Here is a 6,467-nt window from a genome sequence, read left to right on the forward strand (position 1 = left end):
AGCAGGAAAGTGAACTAAGCACCATATTCATCAGCAAAGGGGATTTCCAACCAAGTTATTATCTGCTTTCCAAATTTTATATTTAAGGCACACTGCTGTGAATCACTGCAGTAGCTGTCATTGCCAGCACTCTTTGTAGATGGCAATCTCTATGCACTGTGAATATTTATTGTAATAATGCAAGACAGTCATTTGATAATCCTAGACTTAGTACTATGTATCCAGTATAAAATAATTTCCTATAGTCCTGTTGCATTATTTTCCTCTCCTTTGCTTGTTAATTTAGGGAACTGCTCTGAATTATTCAAGGGAAACAATACAATCTATTTGATGTGGCTAAGCAAGCCCCATTCTGTAATGTTCTTTTCCATTTGTATTCTGCTTAAGTAAAAATTGTATCACACAGGTAAACACAAGTTGCATGGAGGACAGAGAATCCTTTGGAGATTTTACATATTAGACAGTTTTATTTTTAATTTTCTTCTGAAGAAAATCTGTCTCTACACCATTGTGGCAACCAATACAGAACTTAAAATTATGCTTTTATTGTAACCCTCCTAGAAATTCTTGCAAGAAGCTTCTCAGGCATAGAAATTCACCTCCATAAAATCCAAATGCAGACTGATCCTGCAGTGAGCTCTGCTAAGGCAGATGCCTGCACCTGAACAGAGTCCTTCAGACTTAAGAGCTGAAGTACTATTGCAGAGGTGTATCCACTCACAAGGCAGTGTTGAATCAGAACCTAACATTTAAAGAAGTTCAACTAAGGGGACACACGCACACGTCAGGCACAGAAGGTAAATGCTTGCTCCACCTAGAAGGGGGCAAGCAGCAGCATAGCATAGCCACCATTCCCAGCGCTGCCGTGCCCACATCCCACACCCCTCTGCCCCAGCTGGACAAGCAGCCACAGGGCAGAGGCCCCACTCCCAATGCTGATGAGCCTGTATCCTGTGCCCTACCCATGCCGTCTGGCAAGCAGCAGCAGTTCCACCTCCCCCGCCCATGTCCCTGTGCTGGCTGGTAAGCAGAAGCAATGCCCCCCGACTCTGCCCTGGCTGGCAAGTGGCTGCAGGGTGGAATCCCCTCTCCCAGCACTGATGTGGGTGTGGCAGTGCTGGGAAAAGGGGTTCTGCCCTGCTGCTGCAGCTCACTCCAGACAGAAGAGGGTAAGCAGCAGGGCAGAGCCCTCACTTCCAGTGCTGCCGCACCCCATCAGTGTGCCACAGCAGCCGGCATGGGGGTGGGGGAAACTGCCTCTGTTTGCTCAGCCCGCATCTCAGCCCCCCACCCCAGCTGGGCAAGTGGCAGCAGGGCACAGGCCCCGCTCCCAGTGCTGCTGCACCCACATTCCATGGCCCCCTGCCCCAGCTGGGCAGCTTGTCCCAGCCCCAATCCCTCCCTCCTCCATGCCCCTTTCTTTCCCAACCCCAGACTTACCAGCTGGAGGCAGCTGTGTCAGCTGCCTGTTAGTCTATGGAGGAATCTTTCAGATCCAATTCAGCTGAATAGAATCAGGACAGTGATTCGAATCTCCAAATCTAATCACTGGCCTTCAAATTGGCTGAGTCCAAAGCAAATTCTTGCTGCTTTGCACAGAGCTACTACCCAGTAGGCATTTGCACTGAGGAAAAGGCTACACTAGAATAAAATTGATTAGTGCTGCAGACACACAATCTGTAAACAGGTGTACATTTACCCATGATTTACTAAGGGATAATTTCACTCAGAATGGAATGACTTAAACTGGTACGGGGTATGATATACATCTCATTTACATTTACACTAATATACAACCAGACTGCACTGATGCATGTGTATAGGCTATCTTTATGCATTAACAACAAAACCCTAAAAAAAACCCAACACATCTTTTAAATGGCTAGGTCTGGATCAACAGTGATTTATTCATGCTATTCCATTTAAGGAATAGCATGAATAAATGAGAAACACTGGAAACAAGGGCTGAGAAAAAAAATAGAACAGTTGTAGAATGTATATCATTAGAGCTTTTTAAAAGGAGGCTGGATAGACATCTGTCTAGAATAGTTTAGGAAGAGCAAATCCAGCATCTAGTTGAGCCACTTGAATAGATGACTCTTTCCTTCCCTTCCACCCCTCATGTGATAATTCCAAATAAAGCAAGCAAAAAAAGAATGAAATATTCCTTTATATACTCAACATTTACTCTGGGAGATGAAGGGGGAGGGATAACCTACTACCATTGAAAAATGCTATGCCTGAATGGCAGATCACAATGTTAACCCTATTCCCATGAATGCTTCATGCCTTCCAGGGGGGGGGGGGGGGGGGGGGAAGGGCACAGTGACTGCCCGCAGATGGGAAGGGCAGTGGCATGGCATCAGCAAATGCTGGCCAAGTGGGGACCACCCACAAGTGGCTGCAGCAGTGTTGGCGGTGAGGGGAGTGGTGGCCAGAGGTTACCAGAGGTCAGCGACTAGCTGGCAGTGAGGGGGACAAGTGGTGACCACCCACAGGCACTGCCTGCGGCCTATTTCAGGGGTTGCACATGCACTCGCGTGCACCCTCTATGTATCACTAATGCCTGTTTCCAATGCCCCCAAACCCCAACACAAAAACACAAAAGCATAAAAACAGGTTTTTTGTTTACTTTCTTACCAGTAAAGAAATCATAATTAAATTTTATTTTTCAGGACTTTGGTTTGCAATGTAGGCAGTATTTTTCCCCACCCCCACACACATCTGTAGTTCAGGTTTTTTTCCATATGCGAATCAATTCTGTGAATGATGTTTGGAAGATTTTGCATTTCAAGATAATCATAATTTATACATAATTAGCATTTTCTCTTAAATCTCAGCAACAATAAATTCTATGTAACCGCCAGAAGCACTGTACTTCTACCGATAAAGTGTTATAATGTAGAAACAATTTGTTTTTAGGAAGTGAAGTTTGAATATACATACCTATTTGTGCATTCTTCCGATTGCTACCTATATTTTAATGAAAGATAGCTTAGTGGTTGGAATTTTTTTTTAAAGTGGTAAATTATTTAATTTTTGGATTGTCATGGGAAAGACTTTTAATAAATTTAACATCATCTATAGTGGCACTACTCTAGAATCTAGTGTTATGGGGCACAGGAGTTGTACTTGTTTATACTTGGATTGAATTTGACAAAGTTAGTTATATGTTCAATTAACTTAAGTAAACTTGTCACTCAAAAGTTTGAAACCAATTGATTAAGTGAATAAATAATCTGTGTTGTGTTCATTAGTATCACATACAGTTTGCATACTAAACAGAGGAAGATAAGCTTGGGAGCATTCTAAATGAATTGCTTGGAAAATGCATTGGTTATCTAATGTTATCTTTCTTTTGGACTGCAGTTTATCTCCTCCAGTTTAATTGACTTTAGTCAAATATCATATTGCCAAAGCCAGCAGTGTTTTGGGAAGAAGTTTCAGCAACTTGATCCACTGTCATCCCATAGAGACCTGATGAGATACCTGAACAAGGTTTGTTACATTTCCATACAGTATTAAGAACCAATATAGATAGAACTAATCTAGTCAACATTATTTTGCGCCGTAAACAATGGCTATTCCGATAACCAAGTCAGAGTTTACCTTATGTTGGTCTTTTTCTTGGTCTTTGCACATGCATGTGTACATGTACATGCAAAAGCACACACTATGGGGGGGGGGGGAAGAGAAAACTCATGCATCTGCAAAATTACCCAAATTCCCATAAATGGAGAATGGTGAAGATGACCCCTGAAAACAAAGTGTGGCACCAAATATTCCAAGAAATTAAATCTCTTACCATTTTATAAAAATCCAAAAAACAAAGAGCGCTTTTATTTTATTTTTTCCATCCAAAGGAAAGTCTCTTTTTGAGCAGCCCAACTCCCACAAAAAATCCCACACACTGTTGCTATTACAAATTACAGACACCATTATGGCATATTTTCTTCTGAATGTCTTTACATATGCCGACACGTGCCAAATCTTTTCTATCCAGGCAGAGTTTATGGCAATGAGAGAACTAATGAATATGTGTTATCACAATAGATAAAATGTTCCAGAATGAACAATTGAATGGAGAAGGGATTACTAATCGGACAGTTTAAAATTCACTATTTTTTTTGCTTGTCTTGCCTAACTGCAATATAAATTTGAGCACTTTGACATTCCCTTGTTTCTAGAGTTCAGATGAAAGCTCACAATATTTTTAAGTGAAACTTTGGAACATTTCACTTGACATTCTTCAAACATTTAAAAAAAAACAACCCACAACAATAACAAAATCACACAAAGGATAACTAGAATGTGGACTGTCTAACCTAGGGCTTAGTTACCCAAAGCACAAGTATAATCTAGACTGGTTCTCCTGAAAGTTAGGGTCTGGAGGAGTCAGGTATAGAACTGTATTTAAAAACCATAGCTGAAGTCAGGATAAGCAAGGGCCAGAAGCTGAAGCAAGAGATAAGGTAAACTAAGACATACCTGGGATCAGAAGCCAAAAACCACAGCTGAAGGTCAAACTAGAATCACAAGCAAGGAACCAAAATCATAACCAGAAGTGCAGATTAGAAAACCAGAGACAGAAGGCTGAGCCTGGCTTCTAAGGTCTGGAAGGAGTAGAGCTTGCTGCCTGTGGCTTCCCTGATTGCCTCACTTAGCGCTGCTGGGACCAGGGCATTGCTCTGGGCTTGTTGCAGGTGGCGCTTGTTCTGGGAATGACACTCGAGCAGGGTAGAATTGGATTGCACTTAGGAAACCAAGTCTGCTTAGTTAGTGTGTGGCTCTTATCTTCTCAAAAGGAGACATTTTCTGTGTGAGCAGTTGAATGAACATTACTAGGAGATTAGAAACCTGTCTCTACTGCAGTGGGAATAAGTATATGCTACAAGTTCTGAAGTAGTAGCAAAGATAGAGGAAGCCCAGCTTGTCAAGACAAGAGTTAAACTAAATGAGAATGGGAATGATAGTGCTGTGAGCAGGGGATGGACTAGATGATCTTGTGAGGTTTCTTTCAGCCCTACTTTCCTATGATCTACCTTGATTTTTTTTTTTTTTTTATTGGGACCCACTGGCTCCAGGGTTACACAGGGAGCAGAACAAGCAGTCTTTGCATCTCAGCTACTCCTACCCAGTTACTCACTACAAGGAAATATTTTTTTTCCATTCTGCCTTTCAGAAACAAGGTATGTACCTTAATCTTTAGTGTGCCGAATGCAAGAAATATGGTAATTCTTGTATGTTCCTAAATTAGACTTAAGTGAAATTTAGGCACTAAGGTACAGAAGGCAAGTCAGAATGACCCTGAGTAATGCGAAAAAGAACAAAGATACCTAAATTTATTAGGTGTATCTGTTTCATCCTCAAATTCCCTAGACATTTATACTGAGGCTTCTGTGACTATACAAAAGTAATTCAGATCAAGCACATAAGCAGTTCTGCAGTTCAGTAGCTGATCCATCTTAAGGGAACGGTGTTATAAATGTAAGTGCAATATGGATTTTCCAGGGACCTGAACATAGTGGAATAGCTAATGATGAGATTCTAAGTCACAACCAATTGGATCTGGCCCAAAATGTATAATGCAAATATGTGCTAGTAGATTATTTGGCTCAATTGCTTAATATCCTTGTAATTTTTGTCCAGATATATTGCCTTAATTCTCCATTTAGGAGGAAACTTTTTACCCAGGGAGGGGAGAAGGGGGAGGGGGGAGTTAATTGTTCAAAAATGACTAAAAATGAAGCCTTTGCTCTGACATATGAGTTACTAAAATGTAAAATATGATATTACAGCAACAAAAAGCTATATTTATACTTATTAAAATTCTACAAGCAAGTTACATTTGCCTGGTAGAAAGGGAGGGGTAGTATGAGGGGCAGTGTTGAAAAATACATCTGCATAGTTGTTTTGTTTTAGGAGTTGAATACCATATGGGGAAATATAGTTTGCCTCAACATTTGGGAATAAGAATTACAGCAGGAACCAACTGACTGAGCTAGCAGGACCAGTTCTTTTTTTATTGAGTAACAGTGGCCCAAGAGAAGCTGTGAATTTATTCATGCTAAAAAAATAATTTGCTGCAGTCTAATAGTGAAATTAAAAATAAATCTAAGCTATGCAAACCAACCAGAGGTGTAATTCGGACATGATTAGCAGCGTTCTTGTCATTTACAGTTCCCCTCTCATACAGGCTTATCTTCCAGAAATTAAATTTAAACCTCACCTGATGAGGAGAGCGGGTAAGAGAAATAGCATGGAGACTATTCTCTGAGATCCGTGTAGACCTACAAGCTGGTTTAATTTACAGTAGCCATGAGACTGATCAAATTAATGAAGACGCTGGAGGGGATTAGTTCTGAGGTAGGAGAAAGGTGAAGGAAAATCACTTTTGTTCAGCCTCCTTCAGATGACCTAAATGGAGCTACAGCACACCTGTGGAGTTATCACTAATATTTTTATTA

The 6,467-nt window shown here is 41.0% G+C and overlaps 1 long non-coding RNA gene across 1 annotated transcript in view; it reads right to left on the reverse strand.

Annotated features, from left to right (window-relative positions):
* Positions 1 to 4,575, reverse strand: part of LOC102386450 — a 103,894-nt gene extending 99,319 nt beyond the window's left edge. Inside the window, exon 1 of the long non-coding RNA XR_324746.1 lies at positions 4,489 to 4,575. This is a non-coding gene — a long non-coding RNA (uncharacterized LOC102386450). The remainder of the gene's footprint in view (positions 1 to 4,488) is intronic.
* Positions 4,576 to 6,467: the final 1,892 nt, after the last annotated feature.

Source organism: Alligator sinensis, unplaced genomic scaffold, assembly GCF_000455745.1.
Source record: "Alligator sinensis unplaced genomic scaffold, ASM45574v1 scaffold834_2, whole genome shotgun sequence".
Classification (NCBI taxonomy): Eukaryota; Metazoa; Chordata; order Crocodylia; family Alligatoridae; genus Alligator; species Alligator sinensis.